The sequence below is a fragment of the Anomaloglossus baeobatrachus genome, chromosome 1 (genome assembly GCF_048569485.1).
Source record: "Anomaloglossus baeobatrachus isolate aAnoBae1 chromosome 1, aAnoBae1.hap1, whole genome shotgun sequence".
NCBI lineage: Eukaryota > Metazoa > Chordata > Amphibia > Anura > Aromobatidae > Anomaloglossus > Anomaloglossus baeobatrachus.
Window position 1 is genome coordinate 956200242 of NC_134353.1, and position 19586 is coordinate 956219827.

Below are 19586 nucleotides of genomic sequence, written 5' to 3' on the forward strand. Positions count from 1 at the left end.
GTGACTGATGGCCATAGTACTCACCTACCCTGTGCTCCCTCCATGGGTGATACTTCACATGAGTCAGAGCAAGGATGGTCAAGGATTATTTCAGGGATGCAAGGCCCTAACCCTGCACTCCTTCCCTGCCCAACCACGGAGGTAATTACCCATGATCACCTCGACTGCTTTAAGTCCAATATTACCCTAGTGCAGACATTGCACACCACTTTTCTTCTTGTTCTGTCTGAGATATTTGCTTGAGTTTTTAATTCATCTAATATATAAAACTCAGTGTATGTATGTATCTGTGTATGTCTGCTAAAGGAATTTGCACCGTCGCATTTACAATCATGAAATTTTGCACAGACGCCCCATATGACCCAGGGAACGTCATAGACTATGTTTTGATGGGAAAATTTAACTTCGCACTTTACAGTTATTCTCAAAAATCCTGCCTTCATTAAACAGAATAGAGGTGGGAGCTGCAGGCTATAAATAGCAACCGTCAGTGGTTGCTATAGGAACAAAATAAACTGTTAGTATAAGAAGCTTATGTGTGAGGTAATAAGATGTCGGTGGTGAGACGGATAGATAGAGACAGTAAGAGACAGACAGAGACACAGACAGACGAGGAAAGAGACAGACAGAGACAAACGTGGAAAAAGACAGACAGAGACAGTCGGTCAAAGAGGCAGACGGGCAAAGAGGCAGACTGGCAAAGAGGCAGACAGGCAAAGAGACAGACGGGGTAAGACACAAACAAAGACAGATGGGGAAAGAGACAGAAAAAGACAGACGGGGAAAGAGACAGACAGAGACAGACAGGGAAAGAGACAGCCGGGCTAAGAGACAGCCGGGCAAAGAGACAGCCGGGCAAAGAGACAGCCCTGGAAAGAGGCAGCCCTGGAAAGAGGCAGACTGGCAAAGAGGCAGACGGGCAAAGAGGCGGACGGGCAAAGAGGCGGACGGGCAAAGAGGCGGACGGGCAAAGAGGCGGACGGGCAAAGAGGCAGACGTAGAAAGAGACAGACACAGAGATGGCGACAGACAGAGACATAGACACAGACAGACAAAGAAAGGCACAGACAGAGACTGGGAGAGTGACAGTTACTATCCCGGGCAATGCCTGGGTACTACAGCTAGTTATCGAATAAAGATGTATTGATTCTAGAGGTTTTCTTTATGGTTATGTTATGGATTCATACCTCTATTTATTTCGTAATTATTTTTGGGATATAAATCAGTAGCAAATCTAGCAGGCGGATTGCCGGCCCGATCATAAATCCATCTATGAGGTTTATAACTGCAGCAACTATAGACTGTGCACCACTGGAGTCAAAAATTGGCTCCTGTGTGGGAATGGTCAAAACAGACAGTCTAAAAATCTGTGCCGTGCTGAAAGCGCAGAGTCGGCACCTGAGGAGCACGGGCATCTTTTGTTAAGTCACCCCCTTGAAAACGATCAAAACAGTGGAAGCCTCCAGAAGTCAGGACCTGTCATTTCTGGTTTTTGATGACTGTTGCATGGGATTCCGTGGTCCATCTTTGTTTTTATTGCGTGCTGATTGGTGGATATTGGGCAGTGAGAGCTGCAAGGGTCAACCGGGTAAACATGCTGGTTTTGGGCCTTTTCAGAATTGGGTTCTCTGTGGTGGACCTCGGGCAGTGTTGGTTTTGAGGGTCAACCAGGTAAACAGTCTCTGTGGGTAAATTCTGCCTATGTTGTATATCTGCATGCTTTGAAAAATATATATTTTTTTAAATGCTTCAGGATCCTGGGACACTCAGTGAACAGCATCGGGGAGGTGCCTAAAGGCTAAATGCCTGAGACCGGCAGTAGCACGTCTAGCTGGTAGACCGCCAGCTCAATCACAAATCCAACTATCGTTTATTTTTTTTACTCTGCACCTGCTATACTGTACGTAACATGAGCTGAAAATTTGGCTCTGTAGGGGGAACTTTGAGAACAGGCTCTCTCTGTTTTTTGGTTTTTTTTTAAAAAAAAAAAAAAGTTCTGTGAGGGTACTCTTTCAATCTTGCCTGTGATTGTGAAAACAGGGTGGGCAGGTTGTAATGTAATGTGGGCTGCACCTTAGGTGGAAACCATTTTAGCTCATGTCTTAATGCCACCGAGGATTGCTGACCATTTCTCTGTTTGTGTTGCCTCCTCTACTACTCTGCTTCGTCCACCTCCGGTTAGGCGGGCTTTGCACGTTGCGACATCGGTAACAATGTGTTATCGATGCTGCAGCGATAGTCCCCGCCCCCGTCGCAGGTGCGATATTGTGTGATTGCTGCCGTAGCGAATATTATCGCTACGGCAGCTTCACATGCACTCACCTGTCCTGCGACGTCGCTCTGGCCGGCGACCCGCCTCCTTCCTAAGGGGGCGGGTCGTGCGGCATCACAGCGACGTCACACGGCAGGCGGCCAATAGAAGCGGAGGGGCAGAGATGAGCAGGATGTAAACATCCCGCCCACCTTCGTCCTTCTGCATTGCAGCCGGGACGCAGGTAGGAGAAGTTCCTCGCTCCTGCGGCTTCATACACAGCGATGTGTGCTGGCGCAGGAACGAGGAACAACATCGTACCTGTCGCTGCATCGGCATTATGGAAATGTCGGAAAATACACCGATGAACAATAACGATGCTTTTGCGCTCGTTAATCGTATCCAAAAGGATTTGTACACTGCGATATCGACTGCGACACCGGATGTACGTCACTTTCGATTTGACCCCATCGACATCGCATGTGCGATATCGCAACGTGCAAAGCCGCCCTTAGGAACACCTGCACGACCAACCTCAGCACAGCCACCAGGGGGCAACAACGGCAGGCTGTTCTGAGACTCCCCACTGAGCTGGAGCTGAGGACAGACTCCGTAGGGGCCTTTTTTAAATTGTTGCTCTGTGGGGCAACTTTGTCTAAACGTGAATACAGACTACATAGAGGACATTTGTGAAAATTGTTGCTCTGTAGAGGAAGTCTGGTATTCCTCACTGTGTGGGTGAACTGGGAATACTGGCTCTGTAGGGGCCTTTTTTAAAATTATATATATATTGACATTTTTAATATGTGCGCGTACTCCCCCCCCCTTTATTCTTGTTATATATTGTTAGGGTATTAAGTGGTATTTATATTCGTTTTATTTTGCCACAACCACATCTTATCATATTTCAGATGAGCCTATACATCTTGTAGCTTTTGCCCTTCTAATCCATTAATCTATGTAATTACTAATTTATTCAATTACTTATTTAAAAAAAACAAAATTATCATCAGGTTTTTTTCATATAGTATTTTGGTAATTAAAATTAAATCTAAATAAAGATATGGTTTTTAAAATGTCAACTTTTCTTTTTCTTTTAATGGTGACACATATATACATATTTCTTCTAGAGTCTCTATGTGGAGAACCACTTTTATTCCATCTGATATATTATTTGATGTATATTTAGCAAGTCCTTTGTCAGATATTTCCCTACATTTCTTTCCCACATAGTGTTAAGTCTGTGGGTGTGTACGTGTGGGTATAAGAAGGAGTCTGGTACATGTACACAGACCTCTCTAAAGAAGAAACCCGCCTGGTATTGAACCGTGTAAGGATTAGTACCAGCCTTCTCGGCCTCTGTCCTCTGCCTGTGTGACGTTTCACGCTTTTCTGACAACGGCACCGCCCTGCTTTACTGCTGGGATAGCCACCGGCCAGGGATCCACAGCGCCAGCATTGCATCGGCCGGGAATCCACAGCGGCAGCATTGCACCGGCCGAGGATCCACAGCGGCAGCATTGCAATCCCACAGCGCGGGTGAGCAGGTGTGACCGCTCTTATCCTCACAGCGCTCTCCGGCCCCTGGACTTTCTGGAATAAATACTCTACAGGAGCGACGTGGTATTTCTCTGCACCCCCTTATATTTGTGCACTCTGATCTGGAGATTTTCTTCGCTCCAGCTAATTGGTTGTGAGATCTCGGTGCAGACGTCTACTACAGCTGATCGCTCAGGAGGGGGAGTTATGCTGTAATTTTTATCCTTATTGAGGAACCAATGTTTCAGTGTTACATCCCTAAAAATCTCATGAAATCAATTTCAAGCTGAAACCAATCTATATGTTTCGTTGTACTAAAGGAAAGTCCTTTTATTGAGAAGCGACCATTGTGATTTTGTTAATACCTTTTTAGAAATATTCACCACTAGATCTGTCCCCTCCTCTCTAAGGTTATCAGGCATTTGTGTACTTCTCTGCTTTTCTCTCTCGCTTCCTCTTTTCTGTTGGTGGTTGTGGTGCTGCTTCCTCTTTTCTGTTGGCAGTTGTGGTGCTGCTTCCTCTTTTCTGTTGGCGGTGCTGCTTCTGCTGCTTCCTCTTTTCTTCTGCCATCGTAATCTCTTGTAGATGCTTATTGTTCTGGAGGAAAGAATAGTATGTTTGAAATCAGCTCCATTACTCATATTTTAGGTGAACCCAACCTGTTCCATCTTTTAGAACCTCTTTTTCTCCTATTATTATAGATTCTGTCACGCTCCCCGGCTCCCCTGCCACGCTCCCCGGCTCCCCTGCCACGCTCCCCGGCTCCCCTGCCACGCTCCCCGGCTCACCTGCCTCGCTCCCCGGCTCCTCTGCCAGGCGTCCCCCGCTCCACAGCCTCCATGCTCCAGCACCTGCGGTCCCCAGGCAGCCCGGTCCCCGCTCCCGGCGCCCGTCGGCATCCCTTCTCCAGCCCGGCTCTTCTGCCTCCTGTTCACCGCTCCCTGCTCTGGCTTCTGGCACCCGGGCCTCGCGCATGCGCATTAGGGCGCGCGCGCGGTCATTGACCCTCTCTTAAAGGGCCAGCGTCCACTGACAGGATATTGAACACACAGGTACAGGGTATAAAGGGGTTTAATGTCCAAGTGGGCGGGGCCTGTTCTTCGTGTTTTGCTAGCTAGGAGTCAGGTCTCCTTGTGTCTGGTGATATACTTACCTATCTCTCTCCTAGAGCCACTCCTGCCTCGCCAACCGGTCCTGACGATACCTGAACCCCGAACGGTGACTGTCTGCCATCCCGTCAGTCCTTACCATCTCCGATCCCTGTGGTGACCCGTTTTCTCGCTCCATTGGTTCCGGACTCTGCCTGACGTCATCTTGGCCTCCGAACCTGAGCTCCGTCACCCGGACTACCTTCAGTGACTCCGTGGTCCCAGGGACTTCTGCACTCCACTCCTCGGAACGGACTGTCCTGCTACCTGTAGTGCTCCGGCTACCGGGCACCTTGCCTTCGATGAGGTGTTCAGCCCAGTGGATCCACCTCCTGGGTCTGCCCGTCCACCTGGCCCTAACAGTAAGAACAGGCCATGGATCCCGCCGAAGCACTAGCGGCCCAGCTGGGTGCCTTGCAGCAGGAACTCGTACGACAGCGCGAGACCCAGTCCCGCATGCTGGCCTTCATGTCCTCGGTGGATACCCGCCTGAACACGCTGCAAGTAACTGCCACGTCCCAGGCATCTCAGGCTACCACTGCACAGTCCACGGCCACGGTTCCCGTGGCGGCTACCTCGGAAGCTTCTAAACTCCGCCTGGCCTCTCCACCCCGATATGCCGGAGATCCCAAGACCTGCAGAGGATTCCTAAACCAGTGCTCCCTCCATTTCAAGCTGCAACCGCACTTGTTTGCCTCCGACCAAGCCAAGGTGGCGTTTGTGATGTCCCATCTAGAGGGTGAGGCACTGGCCTGGATGAACCCCTTGTGGGAGAAGGAGGACCCTGTGACCACTAACATCCAGGACTTCCTGCAAGCGTTTAGAACCACCTTTGACGAACCCGGACGTGCCGCTGCATCCGCCTCATCACTCCTCAGGCTACGTCAGGGGACCATGACGGTGGGGCAGTATGCCATCCGCTTCCGCACTTTGGCCTCAGAATTGGGGTGGAACAATGAAGCCCTCACCGCCGCCTTCTGGGAAGGACTCTCCAGTCGTATTAAGGACGAGCTGGCAGGCTGCGATGTTCCTTCTACTCTGGATGCCCTGATCGCACTAGCCACCCAAGTAGACCTCAGATTCCAGGAACGATCCAAAGAGGTGTCCCGTGAGAGACGTCCGATACGGCATTCCTCTCCTCCACAGAAGCCCGCCGTACTTCAGTCAGCATCGTCTGGTGTCTCTGTCCATGAGCCCATGCAGATCGACCGTTTGCGGCAGTCCGAACAACGCCGAGCAGAACAGCTCGCCAAGGGCCTCTGCTTCTACTGCGGAGAGGGCACACACCTGCTACGTTCCTGTCCAGAGAGGCCGGGAAACTCCAAAGCCTAGGGTTGGTAGGAGAGGCCACCCTAGGTGCTGGGACTCTCTCAGACCCGGTTACGTGGACTGTTCAAGTAACAACGGGAGAGACGCGGTTCACGGCCGAGGCGTACCTCGATTCCGGGGCAGCAGGCAATTTCATCCAGCAGGCCACGGTGGACAAGTACCAGGTGCCTGTTACTCCACTCGACAAACCCCTCGTGATTGCCTCTGTAGATGGGAGACCCCTCTCTGACACCATCTCGTGGATCACCAAGCCGGTGGAACTACGTATCGGTGCCCTGCACACCGAGAACATCGCTCTCTACGTCCTCCCACACATGTCTCATCAAATCCTGCTGGGACTCCCCTGGTTACGGACACACGAACCGTCAGTCAGCTGGTGTACTGGTGAAATCACCCGATGGGGGTCCTCTTGCCACGAGAACTGTCTGAAGACCATACAGCCCATCCGACGACCTCCGGCTCCGGAGTCCCTACCGGGACTGCCCTCGGCCTATTGGTCCTTCGCGGACGTCTTTGATAAAAAGGAGTCAGAGGTACTGCCGCCACATCGTCCTTATGACTGTGCCATCGACCTACTCCCGGGAACCAGTGACAAACTGCTCCCTGACAAAGTCACCATCTCCCGGTGTGCGGTCCTTAATCCTGCTAAACTTCTCCCTCTTCCAAGGGGGGAGTGTCCCACCTCTGACACCTTGGTGGAAGAGGTAGACGACTCTGGCATAGCTGAGGAAACTCTGGATTCGATACAGTGACGGATACACCTTTGGACCCTGACTTAACCCCTTTGCGGATGGATCAATATGTGCATCAAGAAGATGGTTCCACATGGGTATGGTGGTGGTAGCAGAAGACGCTGTGCTGATAGAGCAGTCGCTACCCGCATGCCTGTCTGTGAAGAAGCAGATGTATGTGCTCTCGCTGAAGCCTGCAAGATGGCAGCCAGCATCTACTCTGTATGGAAGACAAGAGACTTGATCACTGCCAATGGAACTGTACGCCGCCATGAGGCCATAGAAGAATGGATGGAAGCTTTGCTATTGCCAGACAGAGTCGCGGTGAGCAGGGTTGAGGCCTACATTGGAGGAGTCAAGGGAAGCAGTAAGAAGTGCCCTCACTGACAGAACATCCAAAGAAGCCCCAAGACCACTTACCAAAGAAACAGTCAGTCAATCTGTGCTTTTTGAATGACCCCGATGTGAAAAAGAAAGGAAAGATGGAAAGTCTTGAGAAAACTTTGTCCTGACCCTACAAGAGCAAGTCTCAGAAGAAGAAGAGGACTGAGATAGGTTGCAGCTGTGGGCTCCCGGAGACTATAGAAAGTGGCTAGTGACCTGCTTTCACTGCCAGCCAAAGAGATATGGCAGGCCTTAGACACAGCACTGACTCTACACACCCCATACCAGCCACAGAATAGAGGGAAGGTTGGGAGGTTGGGGCAGTGTAGAAAGCAAGGGCATGAGAGTCTTCCCCTTGAATTGTTCAGTGTCAGACACACCCCAGCAGGGACCACTAGGTTGAGACCCTATGAAATCCTGTTTAGAAGTACCCCCAGATAATTCAACTAAGCTTGTTGTTTGTTTAACTAAACATTTGCCTAATATACGTTTTTGAGTTTTCTCCTCCAGATCCAACCAGATCTAGATTTTTCTCTTTTCTTTTTCTCTCTCTCCTCTTTTCCTCTCTCTTTTCCTCTCTTTCTCTCTTTTTCCTCAATCTTTCTCTCTCTTCCTCTCTTCTCAATCTTTCTCTCTCTTCCTCTCTCTTCTCTCACTCTTTTTCTTTCAGACGAAGATCCATGCATTCCACAACAAAGAGATGTCGGACCTGAGACCAGGAGATGGCTGTCTTCCCTCTTCTACCCGATACTTCGTGCCAGGACGATGATATCTAAGCATGTGGACCAGAAGACGACTGTGCATCCCACCTTTGATGATGTCCCACCAATACCGACTGAGGAGCATGAGACTCTGAGTGAAACCAACCCTGATAAATATTAGCCAATTAGAGGACTACAGCCACGTTCCCCCTTCCTGAATAATGTGTGCCAGCGGAACATAGCCATGAGGACAGTCTAGAGAATACGGTCAGGATCTGGCTTCCTATGCATAGTCTGTTGGGTGGGGAGATTCATCCACAAGGGATGGGTTATCTCGTATGTGAGTGAGGTAACCATCGGCATTAGGACAGATCAATAGACTCGGGAAAAGTAAGGAAAGACTTTTTGGATATCTCCAAAGGGGGGACTGTTATGGACAAGATTATGAACTATTATGAGTATATAAGAGTTATATGGAGATATCCATAAAGAACAGGATTTAAGATGGTGTTTGAACTGTACCACACATATATCTCTTGGCATAAGACTCAGACAGAGTCTTGTGACAAGTGAATCATGCTGACATTGCTTAATATAAATGAGGAAGCAAGCACATTACAGTATATTGTATATCACAGAATAAGCTGTTCTACTTTATCCAATAGGAGACGTGTTACGTATTCTTGGCACCTAGCCAAAAAGTCCGTTTAAATGTTTGTCCAACTTCCGGAATAAATCAGTCTTACGTTCTATTCATATCCGAGTACGTCTCTGGTGTGTGTGGAAGAGAGTGGTATGCATGCTACCACAAGTGACTCATAATTTGGACTGCAGACAGTTTAAGAGGGATGCATGACTAGATTGCATCAAAGTAAATTTATGGCCGACATTAACACTAACATAATGAAGTCCTGAGTATCAGATGGATAAGAACTATGTTTGGAGAGAAATGATTCCAGGCATTCAAGTGCAACATGATGGGGGATGGAAGGATATAGTGAAGTCCTCCTACGTTACATGAGGGGGGGTGACGCCTGCACATCACTCGCTGGCTTTCCTGATTCAGCGGGTTCTGCGCATGCGCCGGCAACACCACACCCTGTGACGTTTGCGCCTCAAGCGTGCATTCCACGGTGCGACCCGGAAGTGTGGGAGGGTCGGCACCGATGCAGCGTCACACGTGGGCGTCCTAGCAGGGATTTAAAAATTTGGCGGACGCATGATGGCGGTGCGCAGTGTTTTGGAAGCCCCACTGCTGCCGTTCAATGGGTCCCTGCTGGCATGATTTCCTGGCGGTTGTACATGGTAAGCTGATTTTTCATCAGTACCTCCTATTTATGCTTTATTTTTGCAGCATGTCCCGTCCAGTCCTAAAGTATTAGGACCGACGTTTGTTATAAGACTCCCCTGACGATTACCAATGTAAGAAATGCGTTGGGAGAACTGGGACATTGGAGCCTCAATCCTTATTAAGGGGACCATTTGATAAGTCTAGTGAAGGACTTTTGGGACGCCCGGTAGGCTATGAGGAACCTATTATCTAGAGGTGGATGGATCATCATGTGACTGGGTGAGACCATTCCATTTCTTTTACCTTCAACACAGGTTTTTTGGACCTTCTGGTACTGTGGGTGTCCAAACCCTGCTGGTGAGCTGTTCTGATATATGTTTTGAACAGGATAGCTCACAAATTGTGTTATCTTACAGGAGCATTCCTGGCCGTATTTGGAACCCCTTATACATGCTGAGGGGGATTTTCTATATTTTTGTGTGTGGTTTTATGATAACTTCTGTGAACTAAGGTTTTCCTGCTTCCTTTTAAAGGAAATCTATTAAAGGTTATATTTTAATTGTTTTTGTACCCCGATTTTGCTGCCTTGTTGATGGAAGGATATAAACTGACAATGTCACAAATAATCCAGGTATAGTCGGGCTGCCAAGCAAAGGAATCGAGGTTAAACAACAGAGCCTTAGTGTCCCTTAGGAAGCCTGGAATTTCCTTGACCAGAGGTTGGAGAAGGAAATCAACCCAAGACCCTAGTTTTTCCCCCACGGACCCAATGCCCGAGATGATTGGTCTAAAGGGGGGAGGAAAGATCCCCTTATGAATTTTGAGGAGGGCATGGTAGATGGGAATTACCGGGAAGTCTACCCTCAGATATTCAAAAGTTTTTTGTGTAAGGACCCCCCGTATGAGCCCATCCTCCAATAATTTGTCAATTTTTCTTTTGAAAGGGATTGTAGGATCTCCTTTAAGATGAAAAAAAAAAAATTTATTCAGCTCACCCGTATATGTATCCGCTCAGTTCAGGTGGGATGCAGGATGTCCACCGGACAGGCAGGTCCGTAGAGGCAATAGCAAGGAGACAGGATAGGACTCAGCACCAATTCCAGGATAGCAAAAATATAAATCCAACGAAAAATATATAAAAGTGTAGAAACTTTATTCAATGATTAAAAATCCAAGAAAAACATCATCGGTTCCATGAAAACATCATGGCTTGACGCGTTTCGGACAGTTGGAATATAGATAAGTCCTTAATCATAAGCATAAAAATACACAGTGGAACCAAACATATAAAGCTTACCATGGAGAATGAAGGGCTGACAAAAGGTGGGTGTAGTCCCAGGAAAATGCAAATGAGAACATGATGGGATTTAACCCTTGCATAGAAGGTAAATACCTGTTTGGATGTGGAAGAAAAAAAAAAAAATTGGAAAAGTAAAGAAAAAGTGAGAATAAAAATATGTAAATAAGAATGTATGTGAATAAGAAGTATTTATGTGCATGAGGTATGTTCGCATGGGACCCATATGGGAGACTGTGCAGAAAAGCACTAGAAACAAAAAAAGCAGCAAGAATCAAAAAGTAAGGTGAGAACAAGCACCTAAGCAGTAAAATTAAAAAGTAAAATAAAATAAATTAAATAAGAAATGTATATATAGAAACATGAGGAAAAGGAGTGATAATAAGTCACTAAGCTGCCTGTTGTTATATCATCCCAAAATAAAGGGAAAATATGAATTTTATGTTTTGATTTTTTGTTTTTTTATATATATTTTTTTATTTATTCATTATCATTATTTCTTAAATGTAGTTGTATATAAACTAATATTATTTGTTATTGATTCATAAAAAGGACGTATTATATGAGCATCCAAAAATATACATTTATTTATTTGTGTAATTGACGAATAAGGATAATGATTCCATAATATATCAAAATGTATTTTATGTTAGATTCTAGTGTATCATGAAAACTGAAAAAAATTGAATTCTATGGGAAGGTAGTAGACTGTTCATATAGGTGCGTTATATTCGGGATTAGGGGAAACGTTTCTGAGCAATCCCATGCATGAACAGATCACTGTGTGTGGCAAGGAATACTCCTAGAATCTAATTGCAATATGCGGTAAGAACGATCAGGGAAAAGACAGGATCTTATAGGAGATCAACCGTTTTTCTATGAAATGAGTTGCATCTGAAAGTGGGCTAAGGATTGGGACAAAGATTAAATGATCCCATGTGCACAAGGGTGTATGTTAAAATATATAGGTAATAAGATCATAGTTTATATAGGAGAAAAAGAAAAAAAAAGGGGGGGGGGACAATGAAATGTTATCAAAGGTCAGCTTCCTATTCACAAGGTGCATTATATATGGAAGCATAGGAGCATAGGAGATATATATCTATATAAGGGAAGACATGCACATGATTATATTATATATGCAGACAAATATCAAATAGTGAGAGAAAAAAAAAAAGGGGGGGGGAGGGGCGGAAGCAATGAACTAATAAATACAGAACACTGCTATATGTATGGAATGATATGTGAGGAAAATATTAAATATTTTTATCTTTTTGGTTGAAATATTTATTTAATATTTATAGATTTGTATTTTATTATTATTATTATTTATTATTATAGCGCCATTTATTCCATGGCGCTTTACAAGTGAAAGAGGGTATACATACAACAATCATTAACAGTACAAGACAGACTGGTATAGGAGGAGAGAGGACCCTGCCCGCGAGGGCTCACAGTCTACAGGGAATGGGTGATGGTACAATAGGTGAGATATTTTATGTGATTTTAATTTGATTTATTATCACTCCATAATCAGAGATAAAACATATGTGATGAATGAAATATGCATTATTTGTTATATGTAATGTTGGTAGTTAATTCTGAAAATACCTATATGGAGAAAATTCCAACAAAAAATAAAAATATATTTGCAATGTGGTATGTAGACAACTCAGTGGAACACGTGTGATCCAAAAATATATTTTCATTGTTGATCCCTTCATGTTCGTTCTATAATACGTAACGAAGGCCAGAACGATAATTTAGTCCCATTGGGAATCTAATGTCCATCTTAAGGATCCATTTTGCTTCGGTTTGGAGCAAAAGTCGAAACCAATCTCCACCACGTATAGGTTTACATACATATTCAATTCCTGTAATGCTTAGAGTAGAAAAATCCCCTTGATGCATGTCCAAAAAATGTTTTGTTAAACCAGAAACGGAGCGTTTGTTTTTATTTTTACCAGTAGTGGGATCAAGATATGATGCTACATTAGTATGCTCGGAGATTCTTCTCTTGAGGGGTCTCGAAGTACAACCAATGTAATCTTTAGTACAAGTGTTACAGTTAGCCTTGTAAATAACATGTGCTGTGGAGCAATTGATAAAAGTTGAAATTTTATAGGTTTTGTTAGCACCATAGGTAATTATTTGGGTCTTCTTCATATGCTTGCAAAGGCCACAGCGTGGAATGCCGCATTTGTATGAGCCCTTAGTATTTAACCAGGTGCCGGAATCAGTATCTGAGGAAGCAAAACTGTGGAAGGAGATATTAAATTTCCAATCAGGAAGACATTGTAAAAGATGCTTGGTATCCTTAATGTAACCGGTTGAGATTTTTACCATGGGTTGGATCATATTATCCAGCCAGTCAGACAAGCGGCTGGAAAGCGAGTCTGTACTGGCCACAATAGGGCGCATGGGTGGAGGGAAGCGACCTTTGTGGACCTTTGGCAGTCCATGGAAAACCGGACAAATAGGAAAGTCATTAATGAGGTACTGAGTAGTACGTTTATCCAATATGCCGATGTCAAAGCCTTTGTTAACAATACCCCGTAGTTTGTCCAGGAAAACACTTGTAGGGTCCACATTGAGTGGTCTATATGTAGTAACATCATTTAACATGCATAAAATTTGCTTTTCGTATAGTGTTTTATCAAGGACAACCACGGAACCGCCTTTATCCGCGGCCTTGATGGTAATATAGGGGTTGTTGGAAAGGCTTTGGAGGGCACGTTTCTCCACTGTAGAAAGATTGTCTTTGAGAGAGGACTCAGACAAAAGATGTATGTATGTATTTTGATGCTCTAAAATCTCATTATTCATTTTGATATACAATGGGAGATCAAGAATAACTATTCCTCCCCCCTTGTCAGCTTCTCTGAAAACAAGATTAGTATTGTTCTTCAGAGTATCAAGGGCAATTTTTTCGGAGGATGTTAGATTGCAGAACATTTTGTCATGAACTTGATCCAAATGGACAAGTTCAGACTCTATTTTCTCCTGAAAAACAAAATACTGAGGGACGCGGCTGAAGGGGGTAGAAATAGGGGTTAGATGTTCTGAAGGGCTGTTCAGGCAGGTATATATGTTGTATACCTTATTGAATGCATCACCTGTAGGATTCAATATGTTGGCTGTACAGGGAATCCTTTAAAAAAAAGAATCAGGCGGCATCTGTCAGATACCCTGAATCCGAATGCAGTTAACATTTCAGCGGTTTCTCGGCACTTTGTCACTTCCCATAACAGATGCACTGATTCTTTCTCCTTTATGGGTATAGAAAAATAAAAATCACTAAACCAGCTAGAGGGGGAGACCACAGGAGAAAACTCCTTAACAGGGAGTCCCTATGGATATTCAGGCTGGGCACCAGGGTGCCGCACGGTCTGAATACCCGTCAGGACTTAATTTTACAATACACATAAAATAACAAATCATGGCCTCCCCTTTAGCACATAATCACTATACCCTTCAGCTACATACAATTGTTTGCAGTCTTTAGTTTTTTATAGTCTATTAATAAAATCAATAGAAATTTATAATACACTGCATATATCTATATAGACTTACTATTAATACAGTACTTGTAAATCCAAATGTGACTGAAGGATATTTAGGGTTTCGCCATATTTCAATAACATACCTATACCCTTATAGATGAATTAAAGAGAAAATTCCCTAACAAAGTCTTTTCTGAATGCTCAGGCTTGCACCGGATTGCCGCATGGTCTAAACACCCATCAGAATAATAATTTAGTGTTTTCTTTTTAGCGGTTACCCTTTGCACTTTTCAGCCATATATAACTATTTACGACTTTACAGTGTTTTTTCACCGCGTATTAATACATCTAATTCTTCAGTTCCTCTTGACACACTGTATACATTCACATACATTTACTATTGATTCAATTTTTGCAAATTCAAATGTGGCTGATAAATATTTAGAGTTCTGTTTCCTTATATTTAAATAATAAACGAACCATACTCATGGATATATCAAAGAAAAAAGAGAACTCCACAACACAAATATTTCTTTAAATACTCTGGCTACGCACTATATTGCCGCATGGTCTGAACACTTGTCAGAACTTTATTCCTGACACATAAAATGGTAGTTTATGGGTTTTTCTTCAGTGGTTGCCCTTTATATCTTTCAGCCACATTTTATTATTTATGGCTTCACAGTGTCTTTTTCACTGTGCATCGATACATAATAAAATAAATTGAGATTTATGATACATTCTTTACATTGATATAATCTCGCCATAAATTCAGTATTTGTAGTCTCTAATGTGGCTGTAAAACACTTAGGACTTCGTCTCTTTATTTTTATATATATATATATATATATATATATATATATATATATGTATATATATATATGTTTATAGTCATATTTATAACAACTTGTACAGATAAATTAAAGTTTTCTGTAATATACTTAATGCTTCAATATTTACCATCTAATCTTTCTTTTGTGGTTTTCTACATACATATGTTTTTATCCCTACTATGTGTTTTGGCGCTTTTGCTCACATAGAATGCACACCTTGCACAATTTTAGTTTTAATTAAGCACTGATCCCTCCCTATGACGTTGAAATGTGTCCCCTTTAAATATTGAACCAACTTGGGATAGATCACATGCCATGATTAAGGCTCTCTGGTCGAAACGCGTAGGCTAATCCACTACCCTTTCACCTGTAACTTTGTGCTCCCTGCACAGTCTGTATGATTTCATTTTTTCTGCTTCAATAAATCCGAGTTTTAATTTTTTATTATTTATGGCTTCACAGTGTCTTTTTCACTGTGCATCGATACATAATAAAATAAATTGAGATTTATGATATTCTTAACATTGATATAATCTCGCCATAAATTCAGTATTTGTAGTCTCTAATGTGGCTGTAAAACACTTAAGGCTTCGTCTCTTTATATATATAATATATATATATATACACATATACTAGAAGGTGGCCCGATTCTACGCATCGGGTATTCTAGAATTTACGTATTGTGTAGTTAATGTATGATTTTTGTTATATATATATATATATATATATATATATATAATGTTGTGTGTAGTTACCAAGTGTTTGTGTAGGGCGCTGTACATGTTCTGGGTGTTGTCTGGGTGTGGCGGGGGGTGAGAGCGGTGTTATTTGTGTGTTGCGTTGTGTGTGTTGCGTTGTTTGTGGAGCGCTGTGTGTCTGTAGCGTTGTGTGTGTTTTGCGTGGTTTGTGTGGGTGTGGAGTGTGTGTGTGTGTTTTGGTGGGAGGTATGTTTTGTGCAATGTGTGTGTTGTGCGGCATGTGCGTATATTTGTGTGTGCCACAGTGTTTGTGTGTTGGGTGTTGTGTGTGTGTGGCGTTGTCTGTGTGTGTGGGTGTCTGTGTAGGGCGGTGTTTGTGGTTCCCAGTGTGTGTGTGGTGTGTTGTGCAGTGTGTGTGTGGCGGTGTGTGTGTGTTTTGGGGGGAGGTGTGCACCCCCCATCGTGCGCCATCCCCCATGCTGCGCACCCCCCCATCGTGCTCCATCCCCCATGCTGCGCACCCCCCATCGTGCTCCATCCCCCATGCTGCGCACACCCCCATCGTGCTCCATCCCCCATGCTGCGCACCCCCCATCGTGCTCCATCCCCCATGCTGCGCACCCCCCATCGTGCTCCATCCCCCATGCTGCGCACCCCCTATCGTGCTCCATCCCCCATGCTGCGCATTCCCCATAGTGCTCCATCCCCCATGCTGCGCACTCCCCATCGTGCTCTATCCCCCATGCTGCGCACTCCCCATCGTGCTCCATCCCCCATGTTGCGCACCCCCCATCGTGCTCCATCCCCCATGCTGCGCACCCCCCATCGTGCTCCATCCCCCATGCTGCGCACTCCCCATCGTGCTCCATCCCCCATGCTGTGCACCCCCTATCGTGCTCCATCCCCCATGCTGTGCACCCCCCATCGTGCTCCACAGTCACACATCAGACAGTATACACGCACACATCTGATCGCATACACTCACACCCCACTTCTGCCTGTGCCCTCCGGTGGGCGGTCCCAGCAGCTGTGCTGCACGCCGTGCTCCTCTGCCTTCTACCGACACGCACACATCCGATCGCATACACGCACACATCCGATCGCATACACGCACACATCCGATCACATACACACACACACACACACACTGACGATATCACACATACACGCTCACACACTCACAACATCCGGAGATACCACATGCTTCTGGCCATGTGATCCTCCGGCAGGTCCTGGAAGGTCACTGCACGCACAGGATCGCCGCCGAGAAGCAAGCGATATCACGGGATGTTGTGAGTGTGTGGATGTGATCTGATGTGTGTGTGAGGTGTGTGTGAGAGTGAGTGTGATCTGATGTGTGTGTGTCTGTTCTTATGTGTGTGCGTGTGTGTGTGTTCCGCCGCTGCAGGACCTTGATGCGCTCACCTGGGAGCATGTGTACGCTGGTAACCATGCTACACAATATTACATGGTTACCAGCGTACCCCGCCCCCCGCTCGCACGGGAGCTCACACCAGCGTACGCCGTCAACCCCAGCAATGCGAGAGTATGTGTCGGCTGGGTTGGCGGCATACGCTGATGTGGGCTCCCGGGGGTACAGCACTCACCTGGGAGTCGGGGCACCGTGTCGTTTCGGGGAATGCGTGCAGGGGCGGGGCCAGAGCGAGCGTGCAATGCGTGAGGGGGCGGGGCGTAGCCGAGTTGCTAATGCGTGCTGGGTGCCGAGGAGAGAGGCCAATCCGTGGGGGGGCGGAGCCTGGGCGAGCAGCCAATCCGTGTGGGGGGGGCGGAGCCGAGGTGAACGGCCAATCCATGCGGGGGGCGGAGCCGAGGCGAGGCAAGCGGCCAATCCGCTGTTTGTCACCGTAAGGACACAATTTTGGAGCAAGACAGACAGAATAAGGCAATTATATATATATATATATATATATATATATATATATATATATTTATATTCATATTTATAACAACTTGTACAGATAAATTAAAGTTTTCTGTAATATACTTAAAGCTTCAATATTTACCATCTAATCTTTCTTTTGTGGTTTTCTACATACATATGTTTTTATCCCTACTATGTGTTTTGGTGCTTTTGCTCACATAGAATGCACACCTTGCACAATTTTAGTTTTAATTAAGCACTGATCCCTCCCTATGACGTTGAAATGTGTTCCCTTAAAATATTAAACCAACTTGGGATAGATCACATGCCATGAATAAACGCGTAGGCTAATCCACTACCCTTTCACCTGTAACTTTGTGCTCCCTGCACAGTCTGTATGATTTTATTTTTTTATTCTTCAATAAATCCGAGTTTTAATTTTCAATTATCCCTGATGCTGGATTTTTGTCTTCTCTACTTTCCACAGATACCCCCACTCAACACTATTAAACGCTTTCTGGGCATCTAGCGAAGCGATCACCCTCCGGCCAGGGTGGTCATGCGGCAGCTGTAGATTAAGATATAATTTCCTGATATTAGCAGCTGTCGACCTATTGGCCATGAACCCCGATTGATCCATATGTATTAGGTTAGATATAACTCCAGTCAGCCGGTTTGACAACACCTTAGCCAGAAGCTTCACGTCCGCTGTTAATAACGAGATGGGTCTATATGAGTCTGGAAGCCTCGGATTTTTATCCTACTTAGGAATTACTACTATTATTGCTTCTCTCATAGATTCAGGCAATACACCTTCCCCCTCCGCCACCTCAAAGACTTTCAATAGTTTGGGTAATAGGATTTCTTCTGTTTATAAATTTCAACCGGTAGCCCGTCTGCTCCCGGTGCCTTGTCATTGCTCATGCCATGCAGAGCGCCCTCCAGTTCATCAATAGTAATAAGTGACTCCAATTTATCTCTATCCGCCACAGACCACACAGGAAGCTCACCTCGCTCAAGAAAAGAGTCCACCTCTTCCACCCTCACCTATCCGCTAGAAGAATATAGCGTGCGATAGAAATCTTTAAAGACCCCAAGGATCTCCTCAACCTCAGTGACCTGTGTCCCCTCCACCGTGTCCATACCATGCACAAATGAGTTACTCCTTTTAGCTGCAGCTATGACCGATAATAGATGACCAACTTTTTCTCCCTCTTCATAAAAATGCAGTTTTTGGAATGCCTGCTTCCTTACCGCCTTCTCCAAAAGCATCTTATTAACCTGTTCATGCACCTGCCTAAGATTTTGCTTCGCGTCCGTAGTATTACCCCTAATTGCTTCCAGCTCCGCCTTATCTAAGGCCTCCATGCTATTTTTCTCATCCTCGTCTGCGTTTTACGTTTACAGATGTCCCTGAACAGGAGCCCCCTAAGGTATGCCTTCATTGCACCCCATTCCACCAGGGGACCAGTGCTACCCTCGTTGTGGATAAAGAATTCTCCAAGATCCCGTTCTATATTCCCCATATTAATATGACGGATCTATGCTGGATGAAGCTTCCACTCTCCCCTCCTTCCCCCTTTCAGGGTCCCCCGTCGCATGGACACCAGAATCGGGCTATGATCTGAAATCACTCTTGTCAAATATTGCACTTCGCCTATCATTGCATCCATCAGATCACTAGCTAGAGCCATGTCAATGCGGGACAGAGTGTTATGTGAAGCCGAATAACAAGAGAAGCAGGATACCCTCCCATTCCTCACTCGCCAGGCATCCACCATTCCAAGTTCCCCAATAAGAGTGCCAAACGAAGTCATTCAACTATCCTGGATACCTGGAGGTCTACTACTCCTATCCCAGTACAGGTCTATCACATTATTGGAGTCCCCCACCAGTAAAAAAGGAATTACTCCTCCCTTCTCAGAGAACTCCCTTATCTCCCTTAGTTTGGTGCACATATATAGAGGTGGTATATATATTGCAGCTATACACGAGTCTG

At 45.3% G+C, this 19586-nt stretch overlaps 1 protein-coding gene across 1 annotated transcript in view; it reads right to left on the bottom strand.

Annotated features, from left to right (window-relative positions):
• The window catches only part of LOC142257479 (uncharacterized), a 345860-nt gene that overhangs the window by 262245 nt on the left and 64029 nt on the right, over nucleotides 1–19586 (bottom strand). The window lies entirely within an intron of this gene.